General features: G+C 38.7%; 1 long non-coding RNA gene across 1 annotated transcript in view; it reads right to left on the bottom strand.

Annotated features, from left to right (window-relative positions):
- Nucleotides 1-21856, bottom strand: part of LOC140227140 (uncharacterized) — an 84830-nt gene that overhangs the window by 43662 nt on the left and 19312 nt on the right. The window contains exon 2 of the long non-coding RNA XR_011901017.1: nucleotides 2517-2594. This is a non-coding gene — a long non-coding RNA (uncharacterized lncRNA). The remainder of the gene's footprint in view (nucleotides 1-2516; nucleotides 2595-21856) is intronic.

The following is a 21856-nucleotide window of genomic DNA, read 5'->3' as shown; positions in this document are numbered from 1 at the left end:
ATTAAAACTTGAAGAAATTGAATGCTGAATACTTAAAGCAGCATCTGTAAAACAACTGCTGTAAGAGTGGAAATTTTTGTGCATTTTGCCCAACCAGAAACTAGCGCGAAAATGAAAGCACACAAATATTTTTGCTTGCTGTTTGTTCCAGTAGTTGATATCTTGATCCCAGGGAATTAAAAACACGCAAAACTCTTCTTACCCGGCACAGCGCGAAAATATCCACTTTTACAGTATGCTAATGAATCATATAAAAATGTCATACACACACACACACACACACACACACACACACACACACAAAGGTTTCAAAGTCATAAATGTGCAAACTAGCAAAGTGGAATATATAAAAGATGAGAAAGCATGTAACACCTTCTGGTAGATATCCAGCAAGATGTCTTGCAGCTACAAAAAGACATTATACCACTGTCTCACTTCAAAAGTTATTTCTGTCAGAAACAGTCACTCACCAATTGTTTTTATGACTGAAATGTGGCTTAAGCCGCGGTTGAGAAGGAGTCATGTTAATTGCTCCAGTGCATTTCATGCACTCAATGCATTTCCTGCTCAAACATTATTTGATGTTTTACTTCCGACATGACAATCACACACACCTCGGTTGCCAAGCAATGTGTTAGGCAGTTAAAATGTTATTTTTGAACAGTGGTGGAGCCAATATTGTTGCTTCTCTCTTGAGTGATGCTATACACATTCCACTCTCCACTTATGTCACATGACAAGCAAGAGCTAGTGCATTACTTAGCAAAGACTTTGGTAGTATATTCAGTGCAATTTTACATGAAATGATGGCATCAACTTCTTGTGACATTATTATGTCTTCATACTTTAACAGGATATAGATGCAGTTTATGGGTCTTTTCTGATCCAATATTCCAATGGGATATAGGGACAGCATTTTGTTTTCTCTGTGCTCATCATTCTTTCACATTCAGCGAGATCAACTAGGGATCAACCAAATTGCCAAAGATGGGCCAGCACCCATAGGAAAGAGACCCTCATGCATAATGGAATGATTGGAAAGGAAAAATCGAGTTCACCCGGCAGAGTATGACCATGTATCCACCGCAAACAAGCCATACCTGTGCATACATGGAGGCTGACCGTCCAGTCTGGCTGGCTAACAGGGGTATCAAGTTGACCCTCATGAAATTCAAGCAGACAGGGATGAGAAGAACCAATAAGACTGGGCTGATTTCACCAAAAAAAAAAAAAAAAAAAAAACAGAAAAATGAGGGGGATGCAGAAACACTGAGACTCCTGCAGAAGAGAAGCTCAACATTTCTGTTGGAAGCTTTGAGGCAGAACGGGTGTTGTTGCAAGCCAGGCGAGTCTTCACATTTTTCGCAACATTGCGCTGCATTAATAAGCCCGAGGGTGTTACAATGGGGAAATTCCCGCTTGTTACATCAAAACAGGTTTAATAAGAAGCAACAGCTGAATGAGATTCATCATATCCTCAAAATTGGTCGTCGATGCTGTAAAGGGAGACGTAAAGTGAAAAACAAATCCTGCATCTACTCACACAAACACGCTTTTAAGAGAAAAACAACAGCGAGTGCTACAGCAACATTCATCAAATGTCTCTGCCACGTTTTTCGTGGCACGGAAACAAGCAAACAAACAGACAGAAGTGTCATCAACCAGAAGAAGTGCTAGTAATGAATGTTGGCTGTCATCTAAAAGACCCAGAGAGGGGCCGAATCAGTAAATGTGATTAGAAAGACATAAAAGCACTAACTAGGAATAAACTGAAAAAGAAATGCACAGACCTGAAATCAATAGTGCAACAATGTCGATGTTGATGCAGTGGTCAATGCATAGGAAGAACTATGATTATGAAAAGGGGAATTTTTCTTGAAAACCAATGAAACAGAATGGCTTAGGTTTTGAAGACTTTGAAAACACTTGTACAGGCAGTAAGTAACAATTTCAAACAAAGGAGGCACACTGATATGTACATGTAATCTATCTTGCAAGAATGATATTTTGCAAATTGTAACTCTGAATACAATTGCATGAGTGATTGAATTTACCACCAAAGACCGCACTAATGGAATGAGAAGGATTTTACTCTTCGAGGCCAAATATTAGCGATTTTCCATTTTGGGAACAATATTACTACACCTTAAAGTTATGGGAAGCAATATTATCTCAAGTTATTCATTTTGTACCAGTCCATACACATCCGTAAAATTCACAAAAATCAAAACACAATAATATATGCAAATATAGATAATAAAAGATATGAAAATAAACTGTGCATAAAATATCCCGAAGGCAATATAAAATGTCGCAGTCATGTAAAGAAAGCAGCACTTTACATGGTGCCATGAAAGATGTTTGCTACTCAATGTAAAATGTAGTCTGGGTTTTGTCAAATGTTCATTCGACTTTCACAAACAGAGCTTTACGAATTTTTCCACTGCACCATTGCCACCAAAAAATAGAAACTTGGCACATTCTGTCTCTTTTTTTATCAACATTTGTCAACTTACAATGGGCAGCCTCACATGTCTGTTGATGAGATGGTATAGTCCAGGGTCCTCTTCTTCATCCTTTCTACACCAATAGATCTGTATCACAAAAGAAATACAAAAAGAAATGATATAATGAGTTAGCAAGTGTTTCACATCACTAAAGACATCACACTCTTTTAAAGCAGGCAAACTCACATAAAAAAAACACTGTGATTTGTTCAGAAAGAGCATGTTTGCCACATGCTCATATTTCACACACTTTGAGCCTATGTACTGTAAAAGTGGATATTTTCGCACGACTAATTTTTCGCGCTAGGCCGGGTCAGAAGAGTTTCGCGTGTTTTTAATTCCGCGGAATCAAGACATCACGCACAGGAACGTATGGCAAGCAAAAATATTCGCGTGTTTTTATTTTCGCGCTAGTTTCTGGTTGCGCGAAATGCGCGAAAATTTCAACACCGCGAAAATTTCCACTTTTACAGTAACTCACAGAGATAGAAACTTATAAAGCCCAGTTTCATCTGAGTACATACACTCATAACATCACAGCACTTGCTTGAAATATCTCATATGAAATTATCATGGGTTAGTTTAAAAAGCATGCCAATTTACAAACACTCACAATCTAGCTAGTTCTATTCATTGCACGAAAAACCACGAAAACGAGCTGGCAAGCAAATCAAAATTACATCTGGCTATTGTCTGAGGGTGGCTCTTGAAGTCGCTCTCGTAACACAGTGGAGGTTCATTCAAAGACTTTGGTCTCATTTCAGCCATAAAGTCTACAGTTGCGGAACACAAAGGAACTAGGTGCCCTGATTTATGACGTGGGATCATGTTTGTCACTGGAGATATTGATAACCTCGGCTGTACACAGATGCTTTTCAGGCCTAATTATGTGAATCATCACCACCATGCTCCCATATTTTCTCCCTCCTCCTCACAATCTCAAAAAGAAACAAAAAAATGCACACTTTCACTGCTGCACAAGGAGGGCCCGAACAACACGCTGGTCAACCCCAGCGGAAGTGCAACGGCTTAAATCAATATTACTGGGGACACTAATGAGTTTGCAGTTTGGCAGAGGGCGATGGTGACGATGATGATACATTTTTGGGGAGCGAGGGAGGAGCCGCGGCCGACGAAGAAAAAACACTTCAACAGATATTGTTACTGCTCCAGATGAAAGGCAATTCCGCACCACGAAGCCCAGGCTTTTTCCGCTTAACAACATGATGAGTCTGCCTCTCCAAACAGGCTTGGGCTGATGCAACCTTGTGGGCGGTCCCTTTCTAGTGGTTCTCGTACCATCGAAAGGGGAAAGCGAGGACTTCTGCAAAATTACCCCGCAGAAACCGTGAAACGACGACATCTTCCTCGGTCTTTGTTTGTTCTGTTTGATTCTGGATGAGTTCAGTTGGGGTAAATGCAGGGTACTACGAAACATCCTGAAGCGAGCCAGCAAAGAGTTCTTGAAAGGACACTCTGTGTGTTTAAATGTCAAAACATGTGTAACAGCTAAAAATGCTGTACCAAAATACAAGAGAAACATGTTACAATGCAGTTGTCTTGTTTTAGTTTAGAGAGCCGGACATACTTTTCCCTCCTTCATTTGAGAAAGATTTGACAAAAAAGACTGCAGATCATTGTGCAGTTTATCATTAAAATTCAACCAGCTTCATTGCCAATGTTATAGATACATTTATAATAATGACAGGGGTATTAGTCATCATAAAGCAGTCTATCATTAAGTAGTATAGACAGCCGTACATATTATATTTCAGTATATTCACTACCGCAAAATACATTTGTGCATATATTTTCCCTCAATAACCATAGCACAATGTACATGGCAGACCCATGGCATTGTGATTTATCTTGTATTGATTGCTTTTCTTTAGAACTTTACTCTTGGGTAAACACTGTAATGTCTGATGTGTCTATCTGGAATTGCACATCACTGCACTGTTCTACATGTACAAATGGAAAAACTTACGAGTCAAATGAGACGAATCCCCAAACTTCACATCTTCGGTAGATAGAATCCACCTATATCAATGTGCTACATAAGCAGTTGCCTAATTGCCGGGGCAAGTGAAACTCAAAGTTGGCAAGTGTTTTGGAACAATGAGGAAAAAATGCTTGCCCGAATAGGGCAAGTAAAAGTTTGGAAGCCATCTTTTTTCACTTTCCCCCTTCAAACCCGTGAAGTAAACCATACAGAAGCCCAAAGCTAATGACTGTTTATTGATGCCACATTTCATAAAATCTTCAACACTTCCATGAAGAAGTCCCAATGCAATGCAACATCCGCACCGAACTGAACCAAGTTTGTTACTCCAATGTTTTTTGAAGTGTGTGAAGCAACGTGTGCTTTTCATTCAAGTGATTGTGTTGTTATGAAACCATTGACTTAATTGATTTTTTTTTTATATAATTGCCTGATACTTTTGGACTTTCTTTTCGAAGATGTAAAATTCATGTTCGAGCAAGCGTTCTGAATCAATTTGAAAATCTGCTCACCCACATGGACAAGTGGTGTAAAAAAAAAAAGTTGTGTAGCACCCTGCAACTTCACATCTTAGGTAGATGGAATCCACCTGTACAGAACCGCAGCATCCGAGCATGTCCCACTAATCATTTCATGTTGGCATCGGTGCAGACCGTTCATTGTCAATGCATCAATGTACTATAGCTTCTATGTCCAGCCCAGAAATGTTACAGAGTATTAAATAACCAACGATGCTCATTGAATCACGCGTTCAATCTCTCCTGCAAGCGAAGCCAAGATCCTGGTAAACACATCAGGAGGGAGACCTAATTAGATTCATCATGCTGTCTGCTTTTCTCACACAGGGCTCACCATGCATGGGATCAGAGTGAGACAAAGGGAAGGATAGAAAATGAGAAGAGATTTACAGTGAGAGATGGGGAGAGATATCCTAACGAGAAAAAGAAAAGGGAAACAAGGCAACAAAGCAAGAGAGAGCAATTGTGACAAAGAGGAAAATAGAAAATGATACGACAGTTATCATAACAAAGAGAATAAGATAGAAGAGAAAGATACAGTGACAAGGAGGAAGGAAGAGAAAGATATATAGTGACAGAGAGATATATGATAACGAGAAAAAGAGGAGAAGTAATGTGACAAAAGTGAAGGAGGGAGGGAGAGAGATATAGCAAAGAGAAAGATAGAAAATGAGAAGAGATATCATGACAGAGAAAAGAGAATAAGATAGAAGAGAAAGATACAGTGACAAGAGATAGGAAGAGAAAGATATGGTGACAGAGAGATATATGATAATGAGAAAAAGAGGAGAAATAAAGTGACAAAAGTGAAGGAGGGAGGGAGGGAGAGATATAGTAGCAAAGAGAAAGATAGAAAGTGAGAAGAGATATCATGACAGAGAAAAGTACAGAAAGATACAGTGACAAAGAGAAAGACAGAGAGAGATGTATAAGAAGATATATAAAAAGAGGAGAGAAATAAAGCAACAAAGAGATAGGAAGGGAGATAAGGAGGAAGAGATAGTGACAAAGACTGAGAGATAGATAGAGACAGAGACAAATAGATAGAGACAGAGACAAATAGACACAGATATACAGACACAGAAAAAAGCAATGCAGCATGATACAATGAGAAAACTAGTGTGAAACCAGAAACATTCGTGGCGTGAAACTTTTGCAAACTGGAGCCGACAGCCTATTTCACGGCATGAAACTTTCACGAGTCGCCACTGGCATTCAATGTTTAAACGAGCACTTTTCCATGCATTTTACTTTCATGAATCTTGGCTCCTGGCGTATATTTGTTCCTGCACACAAAAATTTCTGGTTTTACAGTAAATGCAAAGACAAGATGTTAGTAGCAACCAAAGGAGAAAGAAAAAAGAGATTGTTCCATGGCATTTGCTCTGATGAAATATCTGCATGCTAAGTCAAACATAAATTCTATACACAGATATAACTCTAATCCTAATCCCAAACCTCACATCAAACTAAACCTTAAACCCCATCACATTCAAAACCCTAAAGTTCTTGGAGAAAATAAGACCCGAGCAATTGTCGCAGAAGCAAATGTCGTGTCACCAAGAAAGACACAGAGGCAGGAACACAACACAAGAAGAAAGACAGAGTTACAGGAAAGAGAGACATGGGTAAAATAAAAGATTAACAGAAAATGCAAAATGATAGATATTCATAAAAGAATGAACAGGTGGAAAGGGAAAATGAAGAGAAATACACAGACATATGTAGACAAGAAAAGGACGACATGAAAAATTTGATGTTCAAAGCAAACTGTAAAAGATACAGAGCTTCAGACATGGTAGAACTAAAGAACAGAGAGGATGGAGTGGGCGAGAACAGATAACAGGAGAGACTCGCGCACCGTAGCTAAGTATGCGCTCCCTCTTCCCGTTCGATTCAATCAGGGCGGCCGGGACTCTCTATTCGGGAGGAAGTGGGTATCCATTAACTAGCACACTTGGGTCTTAACCGGCACAGTGAGTGCAAAGTTGTGTGCACAGCACTCCAGTTGTCTTCCATCCGTCACAGCTGCAGCCCATTTTCTGCCGTAACAAGAGTATGAATCTTGTTCAGGGTGATGCAAATTGCGAGGCGGCGGGCAATTTGTCTCTAAATACGTTGCTATATAGGTTAAAGGCACTCACCTCTATATTTGCATATTATTTGGGTTGGGTTCCTTTTTTTTCCCCTATTATGTTGAATTCTTATTTTGAATTTATTTCTCATGGCCACTAGGAAAGCACCTAAAATGCTTAAAGGGGAATTAAACCCAAATACACTTGTATGTCTGTGCATGGATTGAGTGAATACAGCAATATCAACTGCATAGATTATCTAGCTGTATTTTTATGTATGACTTGATTAATGAGAATTTGCCACATTCGCTGTCAGAATATTGTTCATTAATTCAACATGGATATAGCACAAGGAAAAAAGAAGATGAGAATCTTTATATACCAAAGGTAAAGACAAGCTTGGGAAAAGAGTGTTTATCTTACCTAGGTACAATTTTTTTGAATGACCTACCAATCAAACTTAGGAAGAAACCATCAAGGTCAAGTTTTCGAAAAGCTGTCATAGAACTTTTGTTAGAAAGTTAATGTACTCCTGACATTTTGTTAGCATATATTTTACCTTTTTAAATGTAAATACTATTTTTTCGCTATATATAGACATTGTTTATGTTTTTGATATGGATTAGAGATTATTATCAGTAGATTCATTACGTCACAAACTGTTTTTTTTGATCAGATATTTTTTCCTTTCTTTAGTACTAGAGTTATTGATAAATGGTAACCATAACACATTACTGAACGGTAATAAACTAAGAAATAATTATACTTTATAACTGCATAAACTGTAAGGGGCCAGACTTGACTAGCATTCATGCTATTTTCTGGTTCCTATTATCCTCGCCTTTTTATGTAACTGATACGACTATAAACATGTACAATGATTTTTATTGCATTGGATAATAATGAATTCATTCATTCATTCATTCATTCATTCATTCATTTAATATTAGTCAGACACATCTGCAAAGTATAAGAGAAAAATCTGACAATCCATTGAAAAGTAATGAATTTTTAAAGGCATTATTTACCATTTGCAGATGAAACAAAAACCCAGCTTTAGTGCTTCAAAATAGTTCTTGAATGTGAGTTAGGGATAGAAACAACCAATGAAAAACTGTTTGTCAGTATAATCAATGTTAAGTATTGTTAATTATGAAAAATGTGAACAATAATCATAATAGAATTGTTTCCACTCTAAACCATCTACAGTTATGGTTTATTGAGCAAAATAGTGATATTTCCCCACATTTTAGGCTTTATTCTAGAATTTTTATATGGGAGGATGTTTTGTGATACAACTGACCTACACATATATGCATCAAATGTAATAACTTGTAATATCTTTTAAATCACTGCTCCCAATAGTAAACAATACCTTCAATGTTTCTGGGCAGCCATTTACTGGGTGAAAAGACTACAACAGTTTGTGACATCATTTATGTATAGCAAAATAAAGGAAAAAATACAGAGAATTCCAACAAAATTTTATTTATATGAAAATGTGTAAATTCCCTCAACCTGTTCATGACATAAAAAGGTTATATTATTCACTCTGCTTTACTAAAAAAGCAAGTCAAGTGCCCATTCACTGTGCTAGAAAAGTAAATGCTATATTTTCTTTTTATAGTTGTCCATACACGACATCACAATGCATTGCATTTTTTCTAATCACAGGATATTGTGGCACAAAAACTGCAAAAATTGATTGATTTTGAATGCCATGGTACACACACAATCATACTGCTTTGCAAACCCTCCAGCTGTTTGCCAATGTGTCACTGAAGATGGTGATATCAAGATGACATGTGTTGATGTTCTGTCTTTAACTATTAAAATGCTTAGCGATGACACGACATCATTCCTTGTATTCCCTCATAGTATTTTACTGGATATAAAGTTGTCCATTTGGTAAAGCAATCAAATTCATATGACACCAACAAATCAAATGTTCTTGCTACAGTGTAGGTCTCCCTTGCCATAATCAGCCATTCTTTGTTCTAGACTCAGTGTGGAACATGACATGTAGTAACATTTACCGATTACCTCAGTATGCTACGCCTCATATCTAAAGCCCGCCGCACACTACACGATTTTGCCCCAATTCACCGGTCTTAAGACCTTAAGACTAGAAGTGTGACGTCACAGTCTTGCCAGTTTCCAGTCGTACGACTGGGTCTTTAATAGCGCCAGTCGTAGAGATTTGACATGTTGAATTTCTACGACTGGTCGTAGGCTTTCAGCCATTCACAATGCAGTAAAATGCAAGCGCGCGCAGTGCGCACTGCGCGCGCTTTACAGTCGGGTCGTATAGTGTGCGGTGTCCGGTCGTACGACTGGTCTTAAGACCCAGCTTGGCTTAAGACTTTAAGACCAGTCGGATCGTGTAGTGTGCGGTGGCCTTAAGTCTCATTACTTTGAGATACACATACAGGTTGATCTTTATTAAATAAAATTAACTATAATCTAATGATGATGATCTGTCTCAAAATCATAATCTTCTAGTAGTAGTTATTTATAATGGTATTTCATCATCTAGGTTACTACAAAGTCTAATTAATTGGGTATAATATAATCATGATGATCTGTCTCAAAATCGTAATCTAGTAATAGTTATTTATAATGGTATTTCATCATCTAGGTTATTACATAGTCTAATTAATAAGGTATAATCTAATTATGATGATCTGTCTCAAAATCGTAATCTAGTAGTAGTTATTCATAATGGTATTTCATAATCTAGTAGTTAATTATCTATAATGGTATTTCATAATCTAGTAGTTAATTATCTATAATGGTATTTCACTATCCAGATGTATTACAGAGTACAATCTGTTGCCATTAAATTTAAGTTTGCATGCATGTTCGTGAGTATGTATTAAAGGCTATGTAATAAAATTCCCGTACAGCTTTTCGTAGTGTACAATATCTCCAATATTTTGACATAACACTCCCTAGCTATCCTACATACAGTGTTAATGAGATACAATACAGTGCTATAAGAATCCCTCCTACACAAACTGCATAGACCTGAAATCTAAAACCCAAAGTGCAGCAGACTCTAATAATTTGATATACTGTATCCCAACAGGATATGATCTCAAGTTAAAAAAACAAAAACAAAAAAACAAATGTGATTAATGAACATATCAAGCAGCCAGTGGAAAGCTTCAAATTACCAGCAACAATAATTGCATGTCTGCATGAGAGTCACTAGGTACTTTCACACTGAGGGTAATATCCTACAGTATTTTGTCATGTGAACACAAATACAATGCATAATACACTGTGAAATACATCACAAAATATCATGGTATTTAGGGTGGTAAATTGGGTCTAGGGCAATTACCCCCTGGGCAATTAGCCCGGACCCTTCCCCTGGCCCTAACCCTAATCCTGAACCCAATCCTAACCCTAACTCAAGCTCCTAACCCTAAACCTAACCCTAACCCTAATCTTTACTCTAACCTTGTTACCACTAACCAGCATTTAGCTTGGGGGAGGGGGGGGGGGGGGGGAGGGTAATTGCCGTCTGGGGGTAATTGCCTGGATATGAGTAAATTAAATCCTGCAGGAAATACATGTGCAAGCTTTGAGTTTGAATCATGTCACAAAATACCGAACGATCATACAGCGGTATACTTCTCACATGACTTGACACACTCCATATCTTTTCCTGATGGAGATAAGCACAGTTATGTGCAATGCTTACCAGAAATACCATGGAATTTCCTGCAGTGTCTATCAACGTGGTGTTTCGCCAATGAGAACAGTGCCTGAAACAAGTGGTATTTAACCCGTTGAGGACTCTTTGATTTTGCTACAATACGCATTTCCCATAGACACCTGCCCAAGTATACTCGGGACTCGTCCTCAATGGGTTAATACCACAGTAAGTCTCATGTGAATGCACCTACAGGAGAAGATTCAATGGAACTAATGATATAATGTATGGTCCATTTTACCCAGGGTAGCCTCTTCAGTTTTAACAGTGCTCTCCTTAATACTACAGTGTAAAAGTAGAAATGTTTGCACATTTCACCCAACCAGAAACTAGCGTGAAAAAAAAATAAAGCATGTGAATGTTTTTACTTGTTAATGTTACATGTAACATTATTTGAGGTTTTGATTCTGTGGAATTCAAAACACACAAAATTCACCTTACTCAGCAGAGTGCAAAAAATCACTTGCATGAAAATTTCCACTTTTACAGTTATACATTTACCTCTTGCCAGGCACAAATTTATACACTTGGGTCAAGCATAGCAATGCAGGCAAAACATCTTCTACAAGGATGAATGCACCAGTAGGATTTGAACTCAAGATCTTCTATTCATGGACTCTACAGAGCATTAAATCCACTTTCCTACAGCACTTCACACGTATTTGAACACTTGCATGAAATGTGTTCAAAATGACTGAAACTCTAAGACGACATTATGTCTTAATGAGCATTTAAGCCATGTGCTGGAGGAAGGTCATTCATTTTTACTGATAACCCTGTGCATGCTTTGAGTGCTGGTTGGAACAGAAAACCCCATAGCATGTACACAGTGTCCAAAGTCCAATGGCATGAAAAGGGTTAAAATCTCTTCTGCAAGTATCCTGTGCCAATTTTCTACCAGTCATGGATGTTTCTGACTGGTTCAAAATAACAGCAAGGCCCTTTAACAGGACAGTGTTTAAACAAAATGGGTGACCTGCATTAATGACATTATACACATGTATCATCATTATTACATGATATTGTCTTTTGGACTAGCAATGGCAAATGATTATGCTCCTTCACTTTTGCTTTTAAATAGCAACATACATGGACACTGCAGCTGCACATGAGGGGTGAAGAGTCCAAAATTGCCGACCCATCAAAAATCAATGCAGATTTCATTATATAGAAATTTTCATATTCACTCATGCTTCTGCAGAGAAAATTCTTCATATCCCTTTTTTCTTGTTATTTCTTCAGGTCTGCACACAGAGCTTACGAGTTGAATGTCATGCTCCTAAACAAACAAGGCTCTAACATACATGACATGGCAAAGAAAAACACATCTCTTAAGTTTCTCATGTTATATATCTGCATTTGCATTAAACACCAAAAGAGAGGCGCAGAACAGAAAGGGAATTAAAACGGCAGCGAAGCTTTTGAATAAAAAAAAAAAAAAAACAGAAAGAAAAAAGAGAGAGAGAGAGCGCACGCCACAAATTCATCCTGGATTCTGGGAAAGGAATCGATAAGGAAAACAATCATACTCCGAATTCAATTACTGGGGCGGCATCACAGACAAGCGGCCAGGCATTCATGGTCACGGCCGCTCCTCCGTCACCTTCAGAACACCTCAAAGACATGGGAGGTCATGGCAGTCCAGTGGGGGGAGGGAGAGGGGGAATCAGGTGGTTACTCAGGGACTATGCTAGCTGAACTCCCACATTTTCACCTTAAAAGATCTTTTTATGGCAAATGCTCTCTCTAAATAACTATGAACTTCCTTCCTCTTCCTGTTCTACATGGCCTACTTCCTTTTTATGGTTCCATTTCTTGAATGTCATTGATGGGAACAGCTAAACTTTGCGACTGTGCATGCTTACAAAGAAAAAAAAAAGAAAATCAAAATCTGCAAGCATGTTAAGATTCCATATATACAGCAATGAACCAGGATATATATCTACCTGTTTGTACATAATAGAAGGTAAAATGACCTGAATGCCAACTGTTGTGCTCTTATAAAATAGCAGTACATGTTGTGATAATAATGACAATAATAGCAACAATAAAGATAATAATAATATGAGGAAAAGATAAACTTACAGAAGGGCAGATACTAGACCAACCAGGACAAGTTCCAATCTATGTTTCATGAACATCATTCACATTCTGCAGAAAGTTGATCACAGCAATATATTTCCAAAATAATTTTCACCATTATCTCTCTTTTTTTAAACTAAAAGCTTCACATATTCTATGCGATAATATGATTATCATCATACTGTGAGATAATCTGTACACAGAATTTTCAGTATACACACATACTCAGAAGCTCATGCAATACGACATCAGATTCATACACTCAGACGAGTCTCTCGGTCCATGTGAGTAAAAGAGAGAATTTAGTAAGCTCTACCACCACATGGCTTTATATAGCACCAGATACCTTGATATGCAAGGTATAGTGTCAGCATCGGATAACCCCTGAAGGCAGGTGAATGCTATTGACAGGTGGCCACTCAAGACAGGCTGTTGATTGAACGATGTGTGCTAAGTGACCTGCTCCTGGGAATGAATTGATTGAAATGTATATCTGAACAATATGTTATGTTAACTAGCCATCCCCCCCCCCCAAAAAAAAAAAGACATCAAAAGGAAAAGAGCATCATATCAGTGGAACACTTTTGAAAGCTCTGAAAAAAAAAAAAAAAGTTTCTATCAAAGACTTGCCCAAAGGTAGAATCAAGTCAGTGAGTTAGAAATTTGAGCCCAAACTATCTGCAAGTGAAGTAGTAAAAAGTCAAAGCATGACTCAGGGTGTGTCTTCGAGCGCTCTCCTACAGCCTACCCTACTTTATTGTACCCATGCCAGGGGAACGCTTGAATGCTCCTGAAGTATACCATAGGTCCATGAGTAGACCGAACCATACCATGCAAAAGTGGACCACTTCCAAATGTGCTCCAAAAGCGTAGGGCCTACCGTTCCATTCAGTACACTTCTGAGGGCATGGACACAGCCTAAGAGATCCTTCCCCCTATATAGACTGACTCAAAAAAGACCAGCATCAATGCCAAACATGAGGCAACTGCAGAGATGGGACTACTTCAGAGCTTTTATTTTAACAGCATCAAATTGTGTCGGGTAATTTCAACTACACATTGCTGTTGTCTGCTTCCCTCTACAGGCGGTGTATGGCTAAGGTTCACACCAAAGAAAAAAAGCAAGAAAGATGATGACGCTCTGAAGAAATCAAGGAAATGGCATTTCTACAAAAGGCATCACAGTCCTGTTTCATTAATATTGTTATCAATAACAAGTTAAGATAGTTGTTATAAGCTACTGAAATCCTTGCATCTGATTGGCTGAGATGCGGCAGTTGTTACTGATAACAAGTTTTATGAAACAGAGCCCTGATGTCATTTTTAATGTCATTTCTAGAAAATGTAAATCACTTTGCAATCAAATGTACCAACAATGAATATATATGGACAGTATGTAGAAATGATCCACGAATTCTATTGTCATGCATATGAATGTAAAATTGAAATATTTGTATTTCACATTAAAGTCAAATCAAGCGATTAATTTTGTTGATTAAATTGTTATGTTGGTGCTATAAATTCAGTGTAGCATTTCGTGTGACCACATCAAAATCCTTTACTATTAAGAGAACACTACAATCAACCTATCTACAAACAATCCTAAAAATAAGGGCAAGCAAAAAGATTGTTGAAAAATGATTAGTCTGTATACATAGGTGAATCACAATTCTCATCCCATTACTCATTATTTATTATTTTTTCCTTCCACAGGGACAGCAAAAGAGAAACCAATTCCTCCCAGACAGTGAGAAGAAAGTCAGATTAAACCAGCAAAAATGAAGACTATGTTATGCAATGGTATTGGTAAGCAGTCTGTTATATAACTGGGTTACAATCACGGCATACAAGTTTGTACACGCAATATCCACTTTTTATGTCATTTCTTTAGCAGAGTCCTGGTTATCCAGGTACCTGACTGAATGCATTTGCGTAATATTAATATGCACATCCAGACATTAAATCAGTTTGGTCAGACTTGACAAAAGTACACATTATATGTATGTAGATAATCTAGTTAAAGATAATAACAATGTCACAGTCCCATCTAATGAGATAGATGTCTGTGCAAGGTGCTGCATCGTGCGAGGTCGTTCAACTCCCTTCAGTTCCCCCTCGTGGACGAGAGCATAATTGCACGCTGCGGATTTCGTCTAATCAGCCGCTGATATCTGCAATGCCGCAAGGCTCGGTCACTCAGCAAGTGTCATCGCGCTCATCCTTCCCAAAGCTCGAAACTGACCCAAAGCTTCAAGTCACCCTCAGCATCAGTCTAATTTGGTTAGCGTTCGCCAGAGTGGCATGGCTCAGCATGTGTGTGGGTTAATTGGTCTTCTTGCTCAGTGTTAAGAGTGTGTTCTTTTTTTTTCCACAAAGACAGAAGGGAGTTGTCGTTAAGCATTCTCATTCGAATGAGATGTCTTTCATTTCCTGCCACCAATTGTCTTTCCATCTAGCCTGGCGCTCCCAAACATACAATGTCATGCACGGAACCTTGCCCTCGGAGACAGGAAATTAGAATCTAGGCTTCCTACTTGCTGGATTCTGTCAAATGAAGCGATACTTTCAACAATAGCTGACAACTGGAGAATGTTCTCTTTGAAGAGAAAACATTGATGAGAACTACGCTGTAAAAAGGAAAAAAAATCAGGCGTTACAGCGCAGTGCATTACAAAGCTGAGAAAACTATTTTGCAAGTCGTATTGTGTGGCTGGTTTTGCTTTCCACCTGGGAAGAGAAAATAAAAGGTTATTCATGTAGCAGCCAAAGCTTTTCTGATTACTGATGCTATTCAATGTACAATCATACACACTGATGGATACACACATATTTCACTATACACACAGCTTACATTTAGCAGTATACTGTATGCCATATATTGAGTGGGTCTAATCTTCGCGAATGGGGACTTCGCGACAATTTTGCGAATGGTTAAATTTGCAGGCGTGGAGAACTGTAATGAATGGAGAAAAGTGTGTGTGCATGTTACATTCATGTAAGGATCAAAGTTAATATTTGTGCATGTTTTTACATTCGCGAATAACACTCGACTCACAAAACTTTTGAAAATAAAAACCTCGCAAAATATTTGGCATATACAGTACATCTATGCAGATTGTTATTATCATACAGAGAGTACGTTCAGAGATAATGTACCTGGCAGCTTCAAAATCAGCACTCAAAAACAAAAAACACACAAATTATATACACACATACACACACACATACACGCACACACACACACACACACACACACACACACACACACATATCACAAGTACGCAACCTATATGCACAGAAAATAAGCCTTTAACCTCCAGCTACTATGCCAAAGACATCACAAGATAAATTCCAGGTAGATATCTCATTATCATCTGTGGCAAAATGAAAATTAGATAGTGATTGACGAGCACAAGCGACAGACCCACCGGCCCGGGTGAAAGCAACTACGTATAAACCTAACAGCCAAGGATACACGAAATGAAATTGTGTCATAACATTTGGTTTGACATTTAGAGGATTCTCTTGCTGACGAAATTTGCCAGAAGGAGCAAAAAGTAGATTGAATATAAGACATAAGCTGAAAAATAAAAAAAAATAAAAAAAGGAGAGCTTACATGAACATTAAAATACTCCTGACGTAAGGACAATAGAGTACATAGAGCCCTACATATTCATGTGTTGAGACACTGTTACTATTAGATACACAGGTAGATACTTATCACATGTAACTTGTGGTTTGTTTAATAGTCTCTGACAAACATTTAATACATAGCTCTATGAGTGGACGCCCAAACCAATGAAATCGCTCTCATCGACATTGCCTTCGCTATCAGCACCATCATCAGTCAACCACATTCTCCATCAACTGCCTACTCACACACACATAAACCTGTCCTCTTTATTGTCTCATTTAGCGCTGTATCTTTACACAAAGATAATGGAGTCAGGAACGACGACAGCACACGTTTGACAAGGAAGACACAGGAAGGAGAAAGGAGAAAGATCATAATCCAGCATATTTTTCCTGCTTTTTTTCAGATCACACATACAACCTTGTAACAAGAGAATATTCCTTTTTAGGAAAACATTACACCATGTATAAGACTTAATAGCATAGTGCAATTGTCTTTCATACAAATTGATTGAAAATACATACATTCATGAGCATAACATTATTCAATGTATAAGATGTAGCACACCTAAATGCATGCTGGGTCTGAGACCCCGTTTACAGTGCGAGGCGAGGCTGCGGCTCGGCCGCGGCCGAGCCCCGCTTCAGTGTAAACGCGCAAAAGGCCAAATGCGAGGCCAAAATTGGCCTCGCATTTGGCCTCACTCTGGAGGTGGTCTCTTCTTGGTGCAAACGCAAACTGGGCCAAATGCGCGGCCAATTTTAGTCTGGCTTCCAGACCCTCTGCCCATACTATTTCGCTATTCACGATATTAACCCCCTCAACGTGGAAAACTAGTATAGTTTAAGGTGGTTTTGTCCTGCAAAGGATTTTTCCTTCGGCAAAGGCCTTTGCCCGAACGGCGACTTCGTCACCACAGAATCCAGTTGGCAAAGGGTCTGAAAACCAGGCTATACCAAATTGCGTTTGTTTACAAGCAGAGCGCCACTACGACAAAACATTGAAAGGTTTGAATTAAAAGCGCGGCCAAGCCCAACAGTGTAAACGGACAAAATTGCGAGGCTCGGCCGCGCAATTGAGGCCGGGCTCAGCCGCGGCCGAGTCGCGGCCGAGCCCGGCCCCGCACTGTAAACGGGGTCTGAGTATAGAATTGAAACATGTTTCGGAGATATATATAACATATGATTCAAGATGCAAACAATGCAATAAAGAATCATTTGTGACTTACACTTAGAAGAAGTCAGGCCATTTCCATAAAATCAAAATCTAAGAAGTAAAGACAGCTGGGACCCTGATATGTTTGACAGTAACTGACAACACCTTCAAAAATATGTTTATCATCTCATGTATGTGATTCCAATATTTTTGCTAAACTCAAAACTTCACAACAATTTCCTGAGTGGTTATATTCAAGATTGTCTAGTACAGTATTGGACTGAAATGTAGGTACCAGTATCATTCACTCATTTTCAGGATGAAAAATTAGCCATCGAATTAGCATCCACTGCCTATGTGCTGCACTAGTACTGCTACGTATGTAAACATAATGGGATCTGAGTTAACATTAGTTTTGCATAGGCATGTTTGTTAAATCCAGGACTAGCACCAGACTCACAAGATTCACAAATTCAAATTCCCTGTGAGATGATGTGGCGTATACAGTACATGAGTTCCTGAAAGTGCCACCTACAAAATACAATGTATGTAGCACATATGTTGGTGTAGGACAACCAACATACCTATGATATACAATAGTCTGCAATTTTTTGACCTGTGAACCACCACCACCACCAAAAAAGCAAAAAAAAAAATCCTGGTATCCGTAGAAAACATATTGTAGTCCATGCATGGCAAAAAGCTACCAATAGAATAATTTTCACATTTAACACAAACTTACAGACATGGTAACAAAGAGGAAACACATACACAAAATGATACATATCCAAAGAGCGTACACGAGAAAGGGTTGTACCAGGGAAGTGGCTTTTTTTCCACCTCCCTGGTTGTACACAAGCTCTTGAAACAAACAAATAACTACTATGACTACCTGAGTCAAAGGTGCGTTTAAGGTCAAGGAAAATCACATCAGTCAGGTACCCCTCATCAACATTTCTCAACAAAGAAATCATTCAGATTGATAAATGCAGTGTGAGTGTGGAATGCATCAGTCGAAAGTCAGACTGCCAGTCACTTAATAGCAGACTAGTGTCTTCAAAATAAGTGCAAACTGACCACGAAAAAAATTTTCAAGTACTTTCATTACGTGTTTGAGTACAGAAATAGGCCTGTAATTACTAACACTCTTTGTGTCACCCTGCTCTTTTTCCACTCCCTTGGTATTTGGACCGTTCTCAGTGAAATATTGAAAATATATCTAAGGGAGCTACTTATGAATGATACACCTTCTTTAAGTAATAGCAATATCAAAATGTGACCCATTACTTTGAAATCCTAATAAAGTTACAAATGATATCAAAAGCTGATGAGTAAACTGAAGGAAAAGGGGATATATTGCTATATAATTAATATCAATAAGGCATTTTGCATTCATCAAAGAAATTTTAAGTTTGATATTATAATTACTACCTTGCAAAATTTCAGAGCATTTCAGAACATTTTGCCATTCTAACTTTAAGGATTACCTGAAGCATATCGTGGCTGTGTTCTTAATTGACCTCCATTTTCATGCCTCATTCTCTGCATGCTTGAATGCAGCCAAATTTGGAAGCCAAATTACTTGGACCTGGGTGCAGCTGGGGCCGCCTTCTTTCATGGTTCTTTGGTAGGTTCTTGGAAATAACACAGGACATGTTCTACATCAAGGAATGCAAAAATTACCAAATTCTTGAAACTGATGTTTGATGACTTATAAGGCATTTACGGTGACAGGCAGCAAATTTGTCGTTGAAAAATTTGCCATATTATGAATACAGCTTTTCCAAACAGTTTCAATAAATTTCATGTTGGGGTGGCTGGGGCTAATGATATGAAATGACGAATGATTGACATATTTTGTTTCTAACTTCATTTCACCTCCTTTGTCAGTTTCAGGACATCTTCCTGTGCTTTTACATGTACCAAGAGTACTTTATAATGATGAATTACAAGCATGATTGCAATATTACGATTCAAATCATTGTTCATTCACACGACTAAGGAAGGCTTCACAGATTCTGTGGTTTGAATTTCTGAGCGAGGAGGGGAGGTTTGGCTTCTTTCCAAGTCCCCATCAAAATCACTCAAGCCATCTTTCTGTGGAAGTGATTGGAAGGCCACAGTAATCTCTGCCCCCTAAAACACGACTGGAGTTCAGTTACGTTCACACGTAAAACGTGGTTGAAAACACCTCCGGAGCATCATTTGAAACACAACTGGACATTTATTTCATCCTCCGCGATTTCCAGTTTGCATTCACACGGCAGGAATGCTTAATTCATAACATGACTCTAGTCGATGCTTCATTGCAATTATGTTTTAAGTTAAGCAATCTTAGTACGTGTGAAAGCTACTTTTGTAGGTTCTTGTCATAGCGTAACACAAGGATACCACATCATGATACTGCCAGACGAAAAACCAGGAGAAGTCATCAATTCCCATTACATTTACACAACATTTGTAATCTTCAAAGTTTGTTGAAACTTTGATGACGATCTTACGTTTTAAAGTACAGTTGAACCTCTCTTATCAGGCCTCCCTTTATCCGGATCTCTCTATTATACAGATGCAATCTCGCCGTGATTTTTTTTTTTTTTTTATAATTACGGGAGGAAAGGGGGATTCCCAACTCCTTGAGAACTCCTACACAAACACACATGAATTACATACACATTGTATTACTTCCAACTAACATACACCTCTATTTTGGGGTCTGTTACTGAGTGTAACAATGAAAAGGTTGCAGTATACACATTACTACATGTGGAACTACAATGGGCTACATCAGTACATGTGTATGTATATGTACATGTATAAAGCATTGAGTCTCCCGTATCCGGCCAAATCCCTTATCCGGATGAGCCCCGGTCCCGACTTGTCCGGATACGAGAGGTTCAACTGTACAACAAATGTCCACACGACACCAAATTTTAAAGACGGAAGTTTCGAGCGGGAGTTCCACTCAATGATTTAACCACAGAACCAGAAGTTCAAATGCATACACACAGTGCTAGCAGTAAAGGCAATTATGTGCAATGTTTAATACAGTACTTAGTGTATTTAACACACACTGGAGGTTGCCCCGGAAGCTGGGGGAGGGGGGATAGGGTTTATGGAGAGGTCACACTTACTTTCAAGTTCGTTCAACGTTAAATATCATGACTGCTTGACACTTTGCTACGAGTGAGGACCCCATCCCCGCAGCTTTGTAAACCCCACGATGTCCTGAGGTTTTTAATCGTCTACTGGTCATTGAGATTGCTACCTTGGCTAAACTATGAGCTATGTAGTAACTAGAAAAGCACTCAGAGAGGGCAGACCTCTGCCAAGCAGCTCACTCCCACTCCATACACACGTGCTGAAAATCGTCCAATGATAAAGAAGCCTTTGTTTACCTCATCAGCTTCCTGTATGCTCCAAAGCACCTTGAGCAGAGCACCCACTTTAGTGCACGTATGCAACCCTCAAGTATGCTCAGCTTGAACTCCCAAGTTCATTGACCCTACAATTGCCACAGGATAAAAACTTCTTCAAAAAAAAAATGAACATTCCCGGATCACTACCAAAATGTATTCTTCTGTACCTTGTGCCATTACCAACTTTTCCTGTAAGTTTCATCTAGATCCGTTTACAACTTTTTGAGTTATTGTGCAAAGAGACACAAAAGCAAACCAATGCCAATGAAAACATCCTCCTTGGTAGATGTAATAATCACAGGATTGAAATTCTGAGCTAATCTTTAAGTTTAGGAATGTCGTGTGAACAACGTAAAGTGTACTGCAGGGCAGCGTGCCCAGTCTTCGGAAAGCTTTCGGCAGCCAGAGACTGGGGCCTGCCCTTCTCATCACAGCTGGGAGCCCATTATTAGGTTTGCCAAGGTGAAAGGGATGTACCAGAGGAGATCATCTTCCTTGCATGAAATGAGCTAACCTTTGACCCATAAATCAGGTTCCTTCCCACACCAGCCATTGACTCCCACTTGACCTACATGTACAACTTGTAGAAAGCAGACACTGTAATCTAGAACTGATACAACCCTTTACTCTGCTATCTAAAGATGCATTCAAGTAGTCCTGGGGGTGTTTCACAAAGAATTTAAGTCAAACTTAAACTTTAAGATTGACTATTAGGGTATGCTGTGTGTGTCTTCAATGTTGCTCA

Source organism: Diadema setosum, chromosome 4 (assembly GCF_964275005.1).
Source record: "Diadema setosum chromosome 4, eeDiaSeto1, whole genome shotgun sequence".
Taxonomy (NCBI): Eukaryota; Metazoa; Echinodermata; class Echinoidea; order Diadematoida; family Diadematidae; genus Diadema; species Diadema setosum.
Note: the sequence above shows the minus strand (reverse complement) of the source record. Positions and strands in the feature narration are given on the sequence as shown.